The sequence below is a fragment of the Pan troglodytes genome, chromosome 13 (genome assembly GCF_028858775.2).
Source record: "Pan troglodytes isolate AG18354 chromosome 13, NHGRI_mPanTro3-v2.0_pri, whole genome shotgun sequence".
In the NCBI taxonomy this organism is placed as follows: domain Eukaryota; kingdom Metazoa; phylum Chordata; class Mammalia; order Primates; family Hominidae; genus Pan; species Pan troglodytes.
In genome coordinates this window covers 83,767,196-83,789,553 of record NC_072411.2, presented here as the reverse complement: position 1 = coordinate 83,789,553, position 22,358 = coordinate 83,767,196, and the positions used below count along the sequence as shown (strand labels likewise).

The following is a 22,358-nucleotide window of genomic DNA, read 5'->3' as shown; positions in this document are numbered from 1 at the left end:
GTAATTAAAAAGAATTCAAACATCTTAAAAATAACAGATTACCAATTTAAATACAAAATTGTCAAACATTTGTTGGCTGTATCTTCACTCTTAATGCTTTTGTAGAGCCTAGACTGAAATCAAATATATACTCTTTATTGAGTTTACATTTTAGGATACAAAAATCTAATTCCAACACTTACTAGCTCAGAGATGTTATTTTGTCTCTGTAAGCCTCAGTTTCCTGATGTGTAGAATGAAGCTCTGTGAAATTCTAAGTCTTACTTAGGGTCTGTGGATTAAATGAGCTAATCTCTGTGAAGAGAGAAGCATAGCATCTAGCTCATGGGCTCAGTAAATGTTAGCTGTGGTAATCCAAAGCCAGTGTACCAAATATATCATTGGAGGATGTTTCGTTGGAGATCCCGAATGCTCACATTCCATTGTATGGCCCTCAAATAGTTGAGAAAATATGGATACACACATACACATATCCTCACCTTTCCTTATGAAAACCCCAGTGGCAGATCAGAGCAACAGACTGCTGTGATGGGTAGTTGGCTGTCGTTTTCTTCATACAGAAAGTTCCTCGACACATTCTAGAGACAAATACAACTGAACTCAGCTAAGATGGAGCAGCAGTTAACACTCTGAAGCACGTTGCCCTCAAGAGAAGAATGACTAAAAATGTCAGTGTTTTCTCTCTTCTATCATTCACAACCTTTAAGAACACCACACGGTCCTGCATCTCCCCATTTTCCTTATTTTTGACTTCCTGGCTCTTTCTTCTCTACTGCACACCCCATCTTGCTAGCCACACTCTCTCCATATCTGTGTTCTTGCTCTTCTCCCACCTAGATTTCCAAGTCCCTCCTTCCTCTCTCCATCTCATGTTTTACCTTCCATTTCCTTATTCCACTGTCAGCAGCCTCTTCTATAAAATCTTTGAAGAAATCTGAGTTATACATATTTTGTGTGTTGCAACCATTGAGCTGATTTGGCCAATGAAACTGTCATTGGTGCAGTGCTCTGAGCTGATGCAGAGCAAGAGAGGAGCTGAAAGAGTAGAGCATCTTCAGGAGTACTGTGCAGAACAAAAATATGAACCTCAAGGTGAGATTACTGAAGTATCTGAAATAATAAAGAATAAAAACAGATTGAAAACAGACTATTCATTCTACCCTGGGATTTGAGATTCAGTGAGTTTTCCTTGGTGCCTGAAAGGGGGAGGGGGCAGGGTAGTCTCAATAAAACTAAAAGAGGCATAACATTGTAAATTTATGCAACAAGTTCCGCCGCAGGGTTTTATAAACTGGGAATGAAAATCATTTAAGAAAGGATTGGATATGCCATGACTTGTGGATCATATTAAGTTAACTTTCTTTGACTGATTTCCATGCTGTTCTCAGGGTCAAGTTATAAATTATCTTTCCTTCAAAGCCATATTATCAATTCTACTAATACAGCAAGCTCTAAATTTTTCATTTCATGCATCTCTCTATAAATGTAAACATTGTGAGTTTAGAGTTATAAAGAGTGAAAATGTTACTTCAGATATAATAGTAGAAAGAAAGAGAATAAATGCTGTGGTGTGTAATCTATGTTTTTGCCATCATCACTCTGCAGAAGTTATTTAACCTGTCTCATCATGCCAGAATACTGCATGCTTCACTTTCTACCTCTGGAAGTCATGACTGATATGTTGTTTGGCCACATTTTGTCAAGAAAAGTCTTCATTCTATAACACATGGATGACTACAAAATGACAGTGTACACCAAGGTAACAAACCCAAGGCATAACCTGTGGTCTGCCAGGGGTCATAAATGACAGCAGTTTTTCATACTTGACATAACCATAGGCAACTATATCTTTACATGTGGTCTGTGATGATTTTTTTCTCTTATATATGCATACATTCAAACACCCCAGGCCAGAGGAGGATCACACAGTGCCTTGCATTTTCAATCATAACTTTTAAAATCAGCACTTTATACAATATAGGCTTAAAGAAAAACATGTAGATCAGCATTTGGGAAGTTAGGTGAGGTCCTGATCTTTTGCGCCTATTTTCTTCCCCATACCCAGTTAAACCAGACAAATATATTCATGGATACACAGAAAGGCAGAATTAGGACCAGATTACTGAAATTGGTTGCTATTTTAAATGACATATATGTCTATGAGACTTGAGAAATTTCCATATATGAGTTGTAATTTCCCCCTTTGGAGATACTCAGTTTGACATGTATGTTTTCAGCTACAAATATCTTATTTGAGTTTCTGGCTTTTCCTCCTAGAATAAATTTACTATAGTTTTGGGGACTTGCAGGGGCGGGTATAAGGGAATTGATTTGTAAGTGCAGAACAGACAGGAAGTCAGAAACACTGAAAGCTCTTTTATAAAGGATAAAATGGACATGATAAGTAAATTCAAACTTTATTGGATTTATTTAGTGGTTTTCCACCAAAGAGCTAAGACAAAGTTGTGACTACGTTTATTTGAAAGACACAAAATAATGAGTTAAATAGATCATCTTACCTTTTCAGAATCATAGAGTTAGATGTGCTTTCTTTCTCCTTATGTGTATTTAACTGAGATTACTATAAAATTCCAATTTTCCAAGAAAATTGCAAAGTGGAACAGGAAAAAAACAAGATTTATGACTTGTGCCCAGGAAAAAGGACTGTCCCTCCCTTCTCAGGAAAAAGCAATCCTTTCAAATGAAACATGAGCTATGCCATGGTCAACAGATTAGGGCTATATCTAGCAAGATAATGGGGTCTCTATGGAAACACCCCATCTCTGCTTTCACACAGTTCCTTCCTTGGAAGCCTATGTGACAGTGTAAATCCACGTTAATACTTCAAAGAGTTCTAGCCAGCAACCAAGGTAACAGGTTTATAAAAGGAACTCAGCATTTGAATTCAGAGTCACTGTGTACAGCCCAGTTCTGTCTATGACTTGCAAATTTGATCGATGTTTTTGAGTAAAAGTGAAGAGAGATAGGAGAAAATAGTATAGTATAGTAATGATAGTTGTAATTTTCGTGGATGTTCCAAGAGCTTGATGAGAGCCTAAATTCTGAATTTAAACATTTATCTTCCAAATGCTTGGGGCAGTGGAATCAACAAAAGGCATTCTCAGAAAACATAATGAGGCTAATCTTCCTACAGTTACTCAACACCCAGCATTCCAAGGAGCTCATATGGCTTCCCCTTAAAACTTGTGGGACATGGATGCCATTTCAGCAGCAACACAAAGAAGCCAATGTTAGCAACTTGTCTGAGCCCCACAACCCGGTGTAGAGATTGTGCTGTCTCTCTTCTGATTCTTTTCCCCAAACTATTATCGGGTCGATTTCAATTGCCTTCAGTCACTTTCTAGGTTTCTTTCCCAGAAGCTGTGTTTTTACCTGCTTCCGGACCTGGGCACATCTGGGATTCTATTTGTGGGTGACACTTTTCTTTCTACTTCAAAATTGCATTTTTAGTGTTAGTTCTACCCTAAAAATAAGTGGAACAAGTTTCTTAGCACTGGAAAAAACAAATCTTACCTTATTTATTGCATGTACTCTCTCCTGATTTCCAAGATGACAACTAGTGGTTCCAATAAATTACACACAAAACTAAAACCAAGCCAAACCAAACAAAAATAACAACAAAACCAATATATTGATATGTATTGATTATTAATAGGTTTAGTGGAACAGGGCTAGTCCTGATGGCTTTTCTTTTCTACTGACATGAGAACCTGTTGTGGGAACATTTGGACACTATGTCTTAATCCATAGAAATGTCTCAAAGGATGGAAATTTTAGGTCCTTGAAGGAGGCATTTTGGAACAGGTGGATCTTGTATGGGTCTCCATATATAAACATTTAGATAGCTCTGTATCCACCCACAATTAGAGCCAGTGTCTGATATTTTACAAAAGCAATATGAACCACAGGAAAAATTTCTGAACAAAGAATTGATAAAGGCACACTGTGACCGATTTTTCAAAAAGGTTGAGACTAAAAGGTACCTCTGATGTTTCATAGATTTTTCATTCCCTATTCAGTTTCTGAAGGTAGTCTTGTCTGCAAGTTTTATATCCATCTTACCCTTGCAGAGTTGCACAGGAAACAAATTCATTCCACTGCATCAAAAGCAGCTACCAACACTTTCAGGACTGCTTCACTCCTGTAATATCAATAGGTACATTTGAAACTTAGTGCCTGCCAAGATTGAGAACAATTAGTTCTCAGATAATTTTATCTGTTACAACACATCATTAAATAGAAAGTATCAGTAATTTATCTTTTTTTTTGTATCAACTCGTTCTCAACCCCTATCCTCAGGGAGAAATAAAGTGCAGTGTATAATAGCCATGCTGAACTTAAGAACATAATATTTGAGATTCCCTTCACATCCTATGAAGCATGGGCTTTGAGAATTCTCAGCCCACATACTGTACAAATTCTCTAAACAAAATGGATCTTGACCCTGTACAGTTTCTTACAATGCTTCCATTGATAACCTAAGATGTCAACTACCAAAGCAAATGTGATGATGTCACTGCTGATAGTATTCCAGCAAATCACTTGCTTAATGAGACAAAAGAAATCTAAATTGCAACACTCTGCTCGAGGAATACATTGCAGCAGTGATAAGAACAGAGAAAGTATTTAGATGCCAACCTCTAATCAGGAAGAGACAGAGAAAACTATGCAAACTACACAAGCAGCCTTCAAAGATAAAGAATATTGTGGCTGAATCTTTTGGGGAAGAGAGCGTTGCTCTTATATAAGGCAGAAATGCTGTGGAATGAAGCTTTAAGTTCTACCATGTGATTTAGCAGAAGAAAAAAAGCTATTATGTTCATTCTACAATGCCCACGACTTGAACTAGGGACATTCTCATGTTCATCATCAATAATATATATGTGCACATAGCCCATGAAAGTTTCCCTAATAAAAGAATGGGCCTTCCATTGTACATACCATGCCTAAAATAGGTGTCAGTAGCAGACGGGTAGGTAGATTTCCAGAAGCACAGTCATCTCTGAATACAAGAATTTCTTCCTATTTTAACCCTTAAATTCCTGAGCACAGTGTAGGGCAGTCTATGATCATTTGACCAGAAGTTGAAAGAAAACACCAAAAGTTATACGGAGTGACAATTTTCAGATGTTCCAGTGAGACCAGCACCGCAAGGGGACAACTCCCAAGAACACCAAGAACTCAGGGCCCCAGGTTCTAGGATCTTTTCCCTTCGCTTCCCCTTCCTTTCGCTTTCCTTTCCCCTTCACTTCCCCTTCCCCTTTCCTTCCCATTCCCTTCCCCTTCTCTTCCCATTCCCTTCTCCTTCCCTTCCCTTCCTTCCTTTCTTTCTCTTTTTTTTTTTTTTTTGACAGAGTCTTGCTTGCTCTGTTGCCCAGGCTGGAGTACAGTGGCATGATAGCTCACTGCAACCTCTGCCTCCAGGGTTCAAGTGATTCTTCTGCCTCAGCCTCCCGAATAGCTGGGATTACAGGCACCCACCACCATGCCCAGCTAATTTTGTATTTTTAGTGGAGATGGAATTTCGCCATGCTGGCCAGGCTGGTTTCCAGTTCCTGACCTTAGGTGATCCAGCCGCCTCAGCCTGCTAAAGTGCTGGGATCACAGGCCTGAGCCGCACCCGGCCCAGCTCTAGGATATTTCATCTTAACTCTACTGATGGCAATCATTACAGTGATACCCAAGGTGTATAACAAATCCACAAATTTTACCATTGATCTAACAAATATTAGATGTGCATAGTACCATGATAAAGGATACAGTCTTTGCCCTGAAGGTGCTAATTTACAGCTGGGGAGACATACAAGTACACAGGCAGTTGCAGCATAGGTAAAGCAAGGACTAATAAAGGGGTCACAGAGCCATGGAGAATGGGCACCTCCTTTAGTAATGGCTTCCTGAAGGAGACGAGGCTTAACCCAGTGCTGAACAATGAGTTCAAGTTAGCCGTGGGAAGGATGAAGAGGACAGAAAGGCATTCCAGGCAGAGGAGAAACAGTCTGTACAAAGGTGCGGAAGCAATGAAACATGGCAGTTGGGAGAAATGAAAGCAATTCAGAGTAGTAGGCATGTGGGAAGCTCCAGTGGAGTAGCAAGAGAAACAGGCTGGAAATGTAGGCAGGAGTCAATCTTCAAAGGCTTCTTTTCCCACTTTCTTTTGTTCCTATATAGACCTTGAAAGAACTGAATGTCTCAAAAATCAGGCTTTCTTTTGGTTTGCATGGTTTACTTCCTTTAGGGAAGCGCAAGGGGCCAGGGAACTCCCTCCCCTAGCCAAGGGAAGCCCTGAGGGACTGTGCCATGAGGAATGGTGCATTCCAGCACAGATACTATGCTTTTCCCACCGTCTCCACAACCCACAGACCAGGTGATCCCCTCGGATGTCTACACCACCAGGGACCTGGGTTTCAAGCACAAAACTGGGCGGCTGTTTGGGCAGACACCAAGCTAGCTGCAGGAGTATTTTTCACACCCCAGTGGCGCCTGGAATGCCAGTGAGACAGAACCATTCACTTCCCTGGAAAGGGGGCTGACACCAGGGAGCCAAGTAGTCCAGCTCAGCGGATCCCACCCCCACAAAGCCCAGCAAGCTAAGATCCACTGGCTTGAAATTCTCGCTGCCAGCAAGGCCCTCTGAAGTTGACCTGGGACCCTGGAGCTTGGTGGGGGGAGGGGCATCTGGCATTACTGAGGCGGGAGTAGGCAGATTTCCCCTCACAGTGTAAACAAAGCCATGGGAAGTTCAAACTGGGAGGAGCCTACCACAGTGCCAAAAAGCTGCTGTAGCCAGACTACCTCTCTAGATTCCTCCTCTCTGCGCAGGGCATCTCTGAAAGAAAGGCAGCAGTCCCAGTCAGGGGCTTATAGATAAAATTCCCATCTCTCTGGGACAGAGCACCTGGGGGAAGGGGTGGCTGTGAGCACAGCTTCAACAGACTTAAACTTCCTGCCTGCTGGCTCTGAAGAGACCATTGGATCTCCCAGCACAGAGCTCAAGCTCTGCTAAGGGACAAACTGCCTGCTCAAGTGGGTCCATAACCCCTGTGCCTCCCGACTGGGAGACACTTCCCAGCAGGGATTGACAGACACCTCATACAGGAGAGCTCCAGCTGGCATCTGGCAGGTGCGCCTCTGGGACGAAGCTTCCAGAGGAAGGAACAGGCAGCAATCTTTGCTGTTCTGCAGCCTTTGCTGGTTGTACCCAGGCAAACAGGGTCAGGAGTGGACCTCCAGCAAACTCCAGCAGACCTGCAGCAAAGGGGCCTGACTGTTAGAAGGAAAACTAACAAACAGAAAGGAATATCATCAACATCAACCAAAAGGACATCCACACAAAAACCCCATCTGAAGGTCACCAACATCAAAGACCAATGGTAGATAAATCCAGGAAGATGAAGAAAAACCAGTGCAAAAAGGCTGAAAATTCTGAAAACCAGAATGCCTCTTCTCCTCCAAAGGATCACAACTCCTTGCCAGCATGGGAACAAAACTGGAAGTAGAATGAGTTTGACGAGTTGACAGAAGTAGGCTTCAGAAGGTGAATAATAAAAACCCCTCCGAGCTAAAGGAGCATGTTCTAACCCAATGCAAGGAAGCTAAGAACCTTGATAAAAGGCTAGAGGAATTTCTAACTAAAATAACCAGTTTAAAGAACACAAATGACCCAATGGAGCTGAAAAACACAGCATGAGAACTTTGTGAAGCACACACAAGTAGCAATAGTCGAATCAATCAAGCGGAAGAAAGGATATCAGAGATTGAAAATCAAGGTAATGAAATAAAGCCTGCAGACAAGATTAGAGAAAAAAGAATGAACAAATCCTCCAAGAAATATGCAACTATGTGAAAATACCAAACCTACATTTGATTGGTGTACCTGAAAGTGACGGGGAGAATGGAACCAAGTTGGAAAACATTCTTCAGGATATTATCCAGGAGAACTTCCCCAACTAGCAAGACAGGACAACATTCAAATTCAGGAAATACAGAGAACACCACAAAGATACTCCTCGAGAAGAGCATCCCCAAGGCACATAATTGACAGATTCACCAAGATTTAAATAAAGGAAAAAATGTTAAGGGCAATCTGAAAGAAAGGTCGGGTTACCCACAAAGAGAAGCCCATCAGACTAACAGTGGATCTCTCTGCAGAAACCCTACAAGCCAGAAGAGACAGGGGGCCAATATTCAACATTATTAAAGAAAAGAATTTTCAACCCAGAATTTCATATCCAGCCAAACTAAGCTTCATAAGTGAAGTAGAAATAAAATCCTTTACAGACAAGCACATGCTGAGAGATTTTTGTCACCACCAGGACTGCCTTACAAGAGCTCCTGAAGGAAGCACTAAATATGGAAAGGAAAAAATAGTACCAGCCACTGCAAAAACATACCAAATTGTAAAGACCATAGATGCTATGAAGAAACTGCAACAACTAACGGGCAAAATAACCAGCTAGCATCATAATGACAGGATCAAATTCACACATAACAATATTAACCTTAAATGTAAATGGGCTAAATGCCCCAATTAAAAGACACAGACTGGCAAATTGGATAAAGAGTCAATACCGATCGGTGTGCTATATTCAGGAGACCCATTTCATGTGCAAAGACACATATAGGCTCAAAATAAAGGGATGGAGGAAGATCTACCAAGCAAATGGAAAGCAAAAAAAAGCAGGGGTTGCAATCCTAGTCTCTGATAAAACAGATGATCAAAAGAGACAAAGAAGGGCATTACATAATGGTAAATAGATCAATGCAACAAGAAGAACTAACTATCCTAAATATATATGCACCCAATACAGGAGCACCCAGGTCCATGAAGCAAATTCCTAGAGACTTACAAAGAAATTTAGACTCCCACACAATAATAGTGGGAGACTTTAATACCCAACTGTCAATATTAGATCAACGAGACAGAAAATTAACAAGGATATTCAGGACTTGAACTCAACTCTGGACCAAGAGGACCTAATAGACATCTACAGAACACTCCACCCAAAATCAACAGAATATAAATACTTCTCAGCATCACATCATATTTATTCTAAAATATGATTCTCAGTGTTGGAGGTGTGGCCTGTTGGGAGGTAACAGGATCATGGGGGCGGATCATCCCTCATGAATAGTTTAGCACTATCTCCTTGGTGGTGAGTTCTCACTCAGTTAGATCATGTGAGATCTGGTTGCTTAAAAGTCTAGGACCTCCCCTAACCTCACTCTCTTGCTCCTGCTCTAGCCATGTGACATGCTGCCTCCCCGTTTGCTTTCTGCCATGACTGTAAGTTTCCTGAGGCCTCACCAGAAGTAGATGTCAGCACCATGCTTCCCAGAAAGCCTGCAGAATTATGAGCTAATTAAATCTCTCTTCTTTATAAATTACCCAGTTTCAAGTATTCTTTATAGCAATGCAAGAATGGTCTAATACAGATAATTTTTACTACATTAAAATTAAGAGCACATATTTATTATGTGTACTGTTTTTTAAAAAGTTAAAATACAAGTCACAAACTGGCAAAAGATATTTATAAGAGCATAACCAGTGGAGGATTAGAATCCAAAATATTTAAAGAAAACCTATAAGTTAATAGGGAAAGAAGAATAATGTAGTAGGAAAGTGGGCAGAAAACATAAATATGTAAACTTGTTAGAAATCAAAGACATGCAAATTAGAACCACAGTGAAATACCAATTTTTTACTCTTCTGTTTGGCCACAATTTTTTAAAGTTGGAGAATTTCAAGTCTTGCCTGGGTTGGAGCAATAGAGCTCTTATCCATTGCTTGTGGGTGGGTAATTGGTACAACTACTTTGGAAAAAATACCCTCTGGCTCAGCAAATTTATTCTTAGGTATGCAGCTTAGAAAACTGTTAGACATGTGCATCTGGAGTCAAGTCCAAGAATGTTAGAGAAGTTCTACTCACAGCAGCAAAATGCTGGAAACAACTCAAATATACATTAACTACAGAATGGATAATTGAATGTTACTAGTCGTACAATAGAAAACTACATAACAGTGCAAAAGGATGACTCATAGACAGCATTTGTCAACATGGAAGAACCTGGAAACATAATGCTGAGTGAAGGAAGCAAATCACAAAAGAGAACATATGAATCCATTTATATGAAGTTCGAATCTAGGCAAATTTAAAGTCATTTCTGTAGAGATTTAGTAAAGTGATCAAGAAAAGCAATGAATTGTTAAAAGAAAAACTGAATAAATGGACACAACAGTTGGTATAGCTGTTTCCCCTAACTGAGAAAAGTAGTATGGCCATCAAGATAAACTTTTATGTACATATTTTGCAAAAAGCAGACATTCTTGTCATTTGGGGATTTTTTAAAAAGAAAAGGAAAAATAAAAATCTTAAATCCTCTTTCCTTGGCAAAATTTTTTCATGCCAATCGAACAACAACAAAGGAAATAAAATATATGTGGTTTAATTTCTGAGTTTTTTGTGAGACATCTTTCACAATGTGGCATACACTACATTCTTCACAATGAAATTTTCCAAACAGGGTAGAAGTTACTGTTCCTTCCTGGTGGAGGGGCTCAATTAACTCCTGGTCCTGGTGTTCAGATTCTAAAATGACTTTGCTCCCCCTCAAAGTTATAAATGTGTAAGAATTGCCTATGAAGGAAATTGATGTGATCATGTCTGGCTAGCAGGAAATTCAGCAGATAAGTGGTCAGACCATTACCTGGCAGCCTTAATGGACCAGCAGCTCAGTCTGTCTCTGCCTGTCCTGAAACCCCATTTTGCTCTACAGAGTCTGGATTTTGTCATAGTATGATTTTAATATCATCATCATAGTTTAATTGTTCTTAAATATTAGAAATATTAAAATAATTATTAAAAACACCTTAATAAGGAAATGAAAAGTTTTATAAAACTTGACATGTGAATTTATAAACTTTTATTGGCTGAAAGGTACTAAATAACTAGAACAAAGAACTTTCAAACAACAGCAGCAACAACCAAAAGCACTTTTAAAAAATGTATTGGAAATAATAAATCTGTTACCACAAAACAGATTTATGGTCGCTATTTCCTGTAGAAGGATATGTTTTTCCCTCTTTATTTGAAAAGGGAAAATTTTCAGTCCACAAATGCATTAGAGTCATTATTAAAGCATCATAAAACACAGGGAAAACAATTTTCATATCTTTAAGTCATATAAAATTTCATTGGGTAGTTCCTATTGAGATGCACATTCATACAAACATAAATCATTATTACATTCTACTGTATCATCCCACAGGTTAAAAAAATCTATCTCAGTATACACTTATTATATATAGGTTTGGGGAATTAAGATTCTTATTTTGGATGGTCTTTGGAAAAGAGTATTTTACAATAGAGTGAACTCTTAAAAAGTGGAAATCAAGGCTGGGCAAAGGTGGCTCACGCCTGTAATCCCAGCACTTTGGAGGCCAAGGTGGGTGGATCACATGAGGCCAAGAGTTTGAGATCAGACTGGCCAACATGGTGAAACCCCATTCATACTAAAACTACAAAAATTAGCTGGGTGTGGTGGTGCACATCTGTAATCCCAGCTACTCAGGAGGTTGAAGCACGAGAATCGCTTGAACCCAGGAGGTAGAGGTTGCAGTGAGCCGAGATTGCGACACTACACTCCAGCCTGGGTGACAGAGTAAGACCCTGTCTCAAAAATTAAAATAAAATAAAATAAAAATAAAATAAAATACTGGTAATCAACTTCTTTTTGCCACTGTCTAGCTACGAGATCTTGAATAAGTGGTGTTACTTTTCTGGAACTCAGTTTTCTAGTATAGATTTTCTCTTATGGTTGATTCTATTCTAATAAATTTTGCTAGATTCCATATTTTGACTTTACTGTTAACTAAAAGACATGCTATTTAACCATGTAACACAAGTATTTGGGGCAGGTTTGCAGTATTATAAATCATTAGAGGGGTCACCTTGGCTATACTAACTTCCCTAGTGTCCCTAATGCCCAACATGTTACATGGAGTAGGTGCTGCACACTATGTTTTTGAATAATTAATGGATAGCTTTAGCTCAGGAAGTTACTAATGCTCATAATTTGACTGAAAATCTGTGACTTTTACCTCATTAAGATATTATAGTAGGCCAGGCGCAGTGGTTCACACCTGTAATCCCAGGCCTTTGGGAGGCCGAGTGGGGTGGATCACCTGAGGTCAAGAGTTCAAGACCAGCCTGGCCAACATGGAGAAAACCCCATCTTTACTAAAAATACAAAAAATTAGCCAGGCATGGTGGCAGGCACCTGTAATTCCAGCTACTCAGGAGGCTGAGGCAGGAGAATCGCTTGAACCCAGGAGGTGGAGGTTGCAGTGAGCCAAGGCTGCACCATTGCACTCCAGCCTGGGCAACAAGAGTGAGACTCCATCTCAAAAAAAAAATTTTTTTTAAAAACCACACACACACATACACACACACATATATGTAATAGTAAATTCTGTATGTGACTTTTAAATTATATGATTTTCCTTTGGGGATTTTTATTCTTTTTACCTCTTTAACCTCTGCAATCCTCTGCCCTGCTCACAGACCAGCATTCTGAAGAGATTGAGTTTTGAAATAACTGAAAGAAATTGATTAGAGAGCAAGAGTGTAGTTTTTACATAGCATTCAATGGCCAATTAACATGCCTTCTACCCACTCACTAAACAATCTTGGGCATGTTAATTCTCCATCGTGGGTCTCTCTGGTTCTTTAAAAAATGAGAATAACAACATTGACTTGTTTTGAAGTGGAAACAGCTAACATAGCCATAAAGATTACAGTTCATCAGTGAGCCTGTGGAAGGCTAATCTCTAATATCAGTCAGTGTGCGATATTCACCTGGTTGTTTCGTTTGGGGAAAACTTCTGGAAACAAAATAGTACCCATTAAGAAATACAGGTTTTTCCCTTCCACAGTTGCCAAAGTTTGTTTATTTTGGGGGTTGTTTGTTATACTTATTTTTTTCCTTTTCTAATTGTTTAAGGTGTTTTGGAAATAAGATCATTATCCTCATGGGCATCTGCTGGGTAGAGTACCCTTGAAGGTCAAGATTTTTGCATGATTCATCAAAGGAAATAATGAGGCAGTAAGTAAATTTAAAGTCCAGACTCAGGTTCTTTGTGGGGGAAAAAAAATGGCAACTACACACTTGCTCTCTAATCACTTTCCTTCGGTTGTTTCAAAACTCAGTCTCTCCAGAATGCTGGTCTGTGAGCAGGGCAGAGGGTTGTAGAGAGAAGAGGTAGAAAGAAAAAAAAATCAGTTGAAAGATAATATTTTTGGAAAATTATTACTAACTTTAAGATTGGACACTTTTTAAAGGCATCGTTACAAAGTTATACAAATATATCAAAAAATCTGATTATTATAAATATCATAACCAGTTTTGACAAAAATGAGTCATAAAATGAGAATGTTTCCCTTTCCCTACAGGTTTGACTGGCCGTAGTAATTAATTTTAACATCTGTTAAGGTCACTTGCTTTGTAAAATGACAAATTATCAAATAGCAGGGCCATAAAAGAAAAGTGACAATTGCATGTACATTGTGCACCATATGGCCCAGTTCAGTACCAATATAGAGAACACCACAGGCTTGGTAAACAATAGGGATAATATGGCCTGTGTTAAAAAGAGAAGATTTCTATCAAGTAGTGAAAGTACAAAGTCATATGATAAATTTTGGCCTCACAAAGATGAGGCTAATATCATTAGCCATTTATTGCAAAGGAACAAAATTTTTTCAAATTAAACTCATGATGGATTTTAATCACTTGGCTAATGTTAGTAAATGATTATGCCTCAAGCCATTACGATAATGATCATTATTAGCAAGAGTCTGTTTTCACAATGTTTATAATGCTTAAAATTAATCCAGAAGTCAAGAGTCATTAAATCATTTCACCTGCAGAAGAATTTAAAAGTCGCACATATTTCACATAATTGCAATTTAAAAACAAAAGCTATGAAGGCAGTGGAAAAATACACAAGAAAATCAAGCTATTAACTACAGTGCCACCAAGTGACCAACCTCAAAATTCCACGTATAATCAAAAGGGCAAACATACGAAGGAAAATATTTACATGCAGAAAAGAGACCACAGCAAGAACCTCAGATGGATGCTGATTATGGACCTCAATGAATCTCAGAACTCTAAGAGGTCAACTTTTAACTATCTAGAATTAACCGTTTTCATCTAGGAAACTTCAGGGATCATCAGTGGATCACCAGAGAGCTTGCAAATTGCTGAGTTTGAAACACAGATGGAGATAAGTCCTTTAAAACAGTAGCTAGATTTTCAAATGTAAGAAAAAAATGTATGTTTGAGTGGTATGAAAGAGTTGACCATTCCGGACGACATGGTATGGTCTTCAAATACAAAGAATAAAGTGTGAACAAAAGAGAAGATTATAATAGAAAACATTTAACTATATCCCCTAGAATCTTTCCTAGTTGTCAGGTTTAAAGTCTACAAAATGTTGGAATCAGACCAGATGATTTCTAAAGTCACTTACCAGGCCAGAAATCCTATGGCAAAGATCATTCAAGTCATGTGGCTCCACAAATTTTATGCAAAACATGGACATATGTGCTTGTACAGTATGAGATTGTACTCTAATAGTTGAACTGATAACACACCTCAATTGAAGTAAAACACTAAAAGATGTTAAAGAAAAATAGAAAAAAAAATTAATCTTATAAATCCAGACAAAAAATAATTTGGAAATAACTCTTACCAGTAATGTTTGAATCATGTATTTATTCATTTATTCATCAAGTATATCTTGAGTTCTAACTATGTTGCAGGCATATGGGCTAAGTTCTAGGGATAACAACATACCATAGGAACTGTTTTCCAAGATGAGAAGATATCATTAATAAAAATAACTCAGAATTTATCATGTGAGGCTAAAAATATATGGATTGAAAAAGGGTAAGAAGTTAGACTGGCTTCCAAGGTATATATAGATTCATTATAGTCTATAGACAAAAATATCTGACCCCACCCTTATGAGCTATCCCTGGAAATACTGTTTTCATTCTTAGGTCAAGCATCATGAAACTGACAACCAACCAGCCAATAAAAATGACTAAGGGAGTGACGAGTCTGAATTACTAACAGGAGAAACTTAGGAGCTAAATATAAACCATTTTACTGTATAGACTGACCAAACCAGGTCTAAAAATAGAAAACTAACATGGGGGTTGATATTGTTTTCCATTGCACAAGGAGATAATCATGGCAGTGGGCAGTAAGATAGAGTTTGGAAGAGGAAACTTCAGATAATTTCAGAAAAAATACATCCTGTCAGAGAAAATTATCCCATTAATACAATCACTAGGGAGCAATGTTAGAAATTCCATTTGTTGATGGGTTGGGAACCCACTAACTGAAGCTCTAGGGCATGTGTTTTTATTATCCCAGGAGTAGAATGGGCTGCTGGTGCCTCTCAGTCTCTGATTTACACTCTGCAAATGCTCAGGGCAGGAGTGGAAAATCATCAAGGAAAATCAAGTGCGTTCTCTGTGGAATACGGAAACGGATTATGGCATGTTTCAAAGTTACAAACTATTCAATTAAGTCATTTCCCCCTTCACTTGTTGCTTCTCTCCTATTGGTTCCAATGAAGGAGCCAAACAGGCCCAACACTCTACTTTCCTGAGGAGAGAACTGGAGTCCAGTCCTAATGCCAACTAAAAGTAATAACGAGAAATTTTTTTTGTCTAAAGATTGTCCACATTTGCCATGCAAAACAGCTCAAATTTCTGGTTCTCTTTCTCCTGTCCTGAAATAAACAAACATGCAAAAATGTCACCTGGGCAAGGTGAGTTAGTCCAAGAGTGTTCAGTGTATCTGATTGCTGCTGACTTGTCTACACCCTCACAGTCCCTTACAATGACCTCTAGGAAATAAGAACATGTCCTGATTTTGTTGGACAGGTGCAACACTCAATCAGTTCATACTTGGCTCTAGACTGACCATGCCAGAGAGGGCCAGCCATTGTCTTCTGTTGTATTTTTAAAGCACAGAAAACAAAAAACAACTATCTTTTGGGTTCTGTGACTAGGCACCTCTGCTCAGCTTCTATCCCCAGTTTGGAGGTTGGAACTCAGTGGTGTTCTTCTCATAACTTCTGCCTGGTGGTTTGGACCTTGGCTCTTTGAGTTAACTATATGACTTCTGATTTTAACCATCTGCCATATTTCTAGACTGACAACTGGCTGCACTTATTGTTCGTTTGTTTCCTGATATATTTTTTCCCTCTCTTAGACCTAAGCTATGAACCCAATGTTGATTCATAAAACTTTGCAGTAATCTTTGCTTTGATCTATGAGGAAATTTTTAAAAATTGATAAAATGTTTCAGGATTCATCTTCTCAGCTTTGCTGGTACAGAAAGTTTTTCATTTTTCAGAACTGTGCCTGTTTGTCATCTAAAAAATAAACATTTTTTGGTCATTCCAAGTATAAATGAACAATTATAATAGTGATATCTCTGCTAAAGCAATAGATTATAGTTTAAGTTGTCATTTAAGCTATAAGTTATTAGTTATTAGTAGTCATTTTTATAGGTAGTTTCTTTTTTTTTCTTTTTTTTTATGACTTGTGCCTTTCTTTGTATATGTAAAGAATCCAGGTAGTGGGAATTTGTTGTATTTTAATATGAGTGGTTAGAAATATAGGTTCTAGAATAATGATATAACTGATATATCCAATTAGTTTACCAAAGCATTATCCATCGTAGCTTAGTGTATGCACTCTATAATTTTCTTGCATAAGTAAATTATTATTATTTCTTTTAAGTACAGCTGGCATTCACATTTTTCCTCAATCTATAATTTAGAAATTTTGATAACAGACAGGTAAATAGATGGTCTTTCTTGATGAGTTATAATTAAAGTGTCAAGCACTTACTTAATGTTAGAAAATAGATTGCCTTAAAATACACTTATGCAAACACCTCAAATGGACCTACATGACTTCAGTAGCTGAAAGTAATTATAATAGAAATTTTCAATTCTAGCCCATGGGAGAGTACAAATACTAAAGCTCCAACACTTGTAAGAAATATGCCAGAATTTGCAAAAAAAAATTTATTTACAGAAATGTCCATTTATTCTCACACTTTTTTTCAGCTGCTTCGAGAGAACAAATTGACATGGACAGCATCAGTTAACATTATTGCCTGAATTCTCCTTGGTAATTGGCTTTAATTGTCAGAGCATAAGGCTGGGGAATGGAAGATATACTATATGACTTCTCTGTTCACATATCTCCCTTCCTTCCGTCCTCCTCCACCTTTAGTTTGTGAGATGTACTTCCCAGTCATGTGGGTTTTGGAATTCTGTCTAATCAAGGAGTTTACACCCAAGGCATAGACCACAGATCAGAGGTAATCCTAATCATTTGAAATGGCATGGAACCAAAAAGAAGAATTCTAACTTCTACATTATCATCCTATTTTTTTGCTATAAAACAATAAATAATTCTTAGAAATCAAAAGAATTCTTAGAAATTGTTATGATTTGATGTTTATCAAATCATAAACATTAGATCCTAAACCTGATTCTTAGAATCTTAGGCATTTTAGGAATTGGGATTGAATTATACATACCTTTGTTAATAACAGGTTAGATCATATGAAATTACCATTTTTTAATTGACAAATAATTGTGTATATTTATGTAGTATAATGTGATGGTTTGATATATGTATACACAGCATAGAAAGATTCAGTCAAGCTAATTAACATAGCCATCATCTGACATCATTTTTTTGTGGTGAGAACATTAAAAATCTATCATTCTAGCGATTTTGAAATATACATTGTTATTAACTGTGTTAGTCCATCCTTGTTTTACTATCAAGAAATACCTGAGACTGGGTAATTTATAAATAAAAGAGGATTAATAATTGGCTTATGGTTCTGCAGGCTGTACAGGAAGCATGGCAGCATCTGCTTCTGGTGAGGCCTCAGGGATCTTTCAATCATGGCAGAAGGCAGAGGAGGAGTGAGACATCTCACAAGGCTAGAGCAGGAGGAAGAGAGAGAGGGAAGAGGTGCTACACACTTTTAAACAACCAGATCTCATGATAACTCACTATCACAAGAACATCACCGAGGAGATAGTGCTAATCTACTAATGAGAACTCCACCCCTTTGATCCAATCACCTCCTTCCAGGCCCCACCTCCAACACTGGTGATTACAGTTGAACATGAGATTGCGTGGGGACACAGATCCAAACCATATCGTTAACCATGTTCAAAACGCAGTGCAATAGATCACTAAAGCTTATTCCTGTGATCTAACTGGAACTTTGTAAAAATGATGGTTAGATTCCACAAGGTGGCAATGCCTGAACTGTATGTATGCTATTAGGCCCAAAGGCCGGATAGGGGAGTGTTAACCTGTTCTCCTTTCATGAAACATTGAAATTACAATTTTTGTAGGTTAAAAAGATCAAATGTTGGCAGCTTCATAAGGTTTAACTGCATAAAATCAGAGTATAATAGGAAATTTTATTAAACAGAGCTATGTGCTAGGCATTCTATTAGTTACATGTTTTTTATATTAAACTTTAACAAAACGTTGCAGGGTTGATATTATTATCATTCCCATTTATAGAGGAGAAAATGGTGTAGTCTGACAAAGTTGGCATGGCTATTAGCTTCTGGTTTAAACCTATGACTCTTTTTTTTTTTTTTTTAAAGATGTTCTATAACTCTGCCCACCATTGGGTATTGCATTTACCACCTGCTTTAGCCACAGCTGGCTTTTATCCGTGAGCATCTCCTACTGGCCTAAAACCTGAACTGCTCAAACCAATGAATAAAATACTGGGGAAAAAATAAATTAAAAGGACACCACTGGAGAATGAGATAAGCATCATGAGACCTCTGCCATCCCAACCCCACAGTATACAGTAAACCTGCTTACACATTCAGCACATCATTAATACAACCAGCATCTGAGAAAGACTTCCTATAACCAAGGAAATCATACAGAGCCTTCACCACTGAAAGCACTCAGAGCCAAATAAGGTTACAATAAACTATAATCTTTGAAGTCACATCCTTGAGGGGGAAAAAAAGAAAAGAAAAACACAGAATTTACTCTTCTTCTATATGTGAGTTATAAAACAATACTGCATACCTATCTGGAAACATCCAACACTGCTTCACCCTTCTCATCCTGTTTTCTATCTGTCTTTTTTTTAATATACATATATACTTTAAGTTGTAGGGTACATGTGCACAATGTGCGGGTTTGTTACATATGTATACATGTGCCATGTTGGTTTGCTGTACCCGTTAACTTGTCATTTACATTAGGTATTTCTCCTAATGCTATCCCTCCCGCCTCCCCCCACCCCACAACAGGCCCCGGGGTGTGTTGTTCCCCACCTTGTGTCCCAGTGTTCTCATTGTTCAATTCCCACCTATGAGTGAGAACATGCGGTGTTTGGTTTTCTGTCCTTGTGATAGTTTGCTCAAAATGATGGTTTCCAGCGGCATCCATGTCCCTGCAAAGGACATGAACTCATCCTTTTTTATGGCTGCATAGTATTCCATGGTGTATATGTGCCACATTTTCTTTATCCAGTCTATCATTGATAAACATTTGGGTTGGTTCCAAGTCTTTGCTATTCTGTATAGTGCCGCGATAAACATACATGTGCATGTGTCTTTATAGTAGAATGATTTATAATCCTTTGGATATATACCCAGTAATGGGATCACTGGTTCAAATGGTATTTCTAGTTCGATCCTTGAGGAATCGCCACACTGTCTTCCTCAATGGCTGAAATAGTTTACAATCCCACCAACAGTGTAACAGCATTCCTATTTCTCCAAATCCTCTCCAGTATCTGTTGTTTCCTGACTTTTTAATGATCGCCATTGTAACTGGTGTGAGATGGTATCTCATTGTGGTGTTGATTTGCATTTCTCTGATGATCAGTGATGATGAGCATTTTTTCATGTGTCTGTTGGCTGCATAAATGTCTTCTTTTAAGAAGTGTCTGTTCATATCCTTTCCCCACTTTTTGGTGGGGTTGTTTGTTTTTTTCTTGTAAATTTGTATAAGTTCTTTGTAGATTCTGGATTTTAACCCTTTGTCAGAAGGCTAGATTGCAAAAAATTTCTCACATTCTGTAGGTTACCTGTTCACTCTGATGGTAGTTTTTTTTTTTTGCTGTGCAGAAGTTCTTTAGTTTAATTACATCCCATTTGTCAATTTTGGCTTTTGTTGCCATTGCTTTTGGTGTTTTAGTCATGAAGTCTTTGCCCATGCCTATGTCCTGAATGGTATTGCCTAGGTTTTCTTCTAGGGTTTTTATGGTTTTAGGTCTAACATTTAAGTCTTTAAACCATCTTGAATTAATTTTTGTATAAGGTGTAAGGAAGGGATCCAGTTTCAGCTTTCTGCATATGACTAACCAGTTTTCCCAGCACCATTTATTAAATAGGTAATCCTTTCCCCATTTCATATTTGTCAGATTTGTCAAATATCAAATGGTTGTAGATGTGTGGTATTATTTCTGAGGGCTCTGTTCTGTTCCATTGGTCTATATCTCTGTTTTGGTACCAGTACCATGCTGTTTTGGTTACTGTAGTCTTGTAGTATAGTTTGAAATCAGGTAGCATGCCTCCAGTTTTGTTCTTTTTGCTTAGGATTGTCTTGATGTGGGCTCTTTTTTGGTTCCATATGAACTTCAAAGTCGTTTTTCCCAATTCCGTGAAGAAAGCCATTGGTAGCTTGATGGGGATGGCATTGAATCTACAAATTACCTTGGGCAGTATGGCCATTTTCATGAGATTGATTCTTCCGATCCATAACCGTGGAATGTTCTTCCATTTGTTTGTGTGCTCTTTTATTTTGTTGAGCAGTGGTTTGTAGTTTTCCTTGAAGAGGTCCCTCACATCCCTTGTAAGTTGGATTCCTAGGTATTTTATTCTCTTTGAAGCAATTGTGAATGGGAGTTCACTCATGATTTGGCTCTCTGTCTGTTATTGGCGTATAGGCATGCTTATGATTTTTGCACATTGATTTTGTATCCTGAACCTTTGCTGAAGTTGCTTATCAGCTTAAGGAGATTTTGGGCTGAGATGATGGAGTTTTCTAGATATACAATCATGTCACCTGCAAACAGGGACAATTTGGCTTCCTCTTTTCCTAATCGAATACCCTTTATTTCTTTCTCTTGCCTGATTGCCCTGGCCAGAACTTCCAACACTATGTTGAATAGGAGTGGTGAGAGAAGGCATCCTTGTCTTCTCCCAGTTTTCAAAGGGAATGCTTCCAGCTTTTGCCCATTCAGTATGATATTGGCTGTGGGTTTGTCATAAATAGCTCTTATTATTTTGAGATATGTTCCATCAGTACCTAGTTTATTGAGAGTTCTTAGCATGAAGGGATATTGAATTTGGTCAAAGGCCTTTCCTGCATCTATTGAGATAATCATGTGGTTTTTGTTGTTGGTTCTGTTTATATGATGGATTACGTTTATTGATTTGTGTATGTTGAAACAGCCTTGCATCCCAGGGATGAAGCTGACTTGATCATGGTGGATAAGCTTTTTGATGTGCTGCTGGATTTGGTTTGCCAGTATTTTATTGAGGATTTTCACATAAATGTTCATCAGGGATATTGGTCTAAAATTCTCTTTTTTTGCTGTGTCTCTGCCAGGCTTTGGTATCAGGATGATGCTGGCCTCATAAAATGAGTTAGGGAGGATTCCCTCTTTTTCTATTGATTGGAATAGTTTCAGAAGGGATGGTACCAACTCCTCTTTGTACCTCTGGTAGAATTCGGCTGTGAATCCAACTGATCCTGGACTTTTTTTGGTTGGTAGGCTATTAATTATTGCCTCAATTTCAGAGCCTGTTATTGGTCTATTCAGAAACTCAACTTCTTCCTGGTTTAGTCTTGGCAGGGTGTATGTGTCTAGGAATTTATCCATTTCTTCTAGATTTTCTATTTTATTTGCATAGAGGTGTTTATAGTATTCTCTGATGGTAGTTTGTATTTCTGTGGGATCAGTGGTGATATCCCCTTTATCATTTTTTATTGCGTCTATTTGATTCTTCTCTATTTTCTTCTTTATTAGTCTGGTTAGCAGTCTATCAGTTTTGTTGATCTTTTCAAGAAATCAGCTCCTGGGTTCATTGATGTTTTGAAGGATTTTTTTGGGTCTTTATCTCCTTCTGTTCTGCTCTGATCTTAGTTATTTCTTGCCTTCTGCTAGCTTTTGAATTTGTTTGCCCTTGTTTCTCTAGTTCTTTTAATTGTGATGTTAGGGTGTCGATTTTAGAT

General features: G+C 38.2%; 1 pseudogene; it reads right to left on the bottom strand.

Annotated features, from left to right (window-relative positions):
* Positions 1-18,363: 18,363 nt before the first annotated feature.
* On the bottom strand, positions 18,364-18,473 carry LOC112208503 (U6atac minor spliceosomal RNA; annotated as a pseudogene).
* Between the last annotated feature and the right edge of the window lie 3,885 nt (positions 18,474-22,358).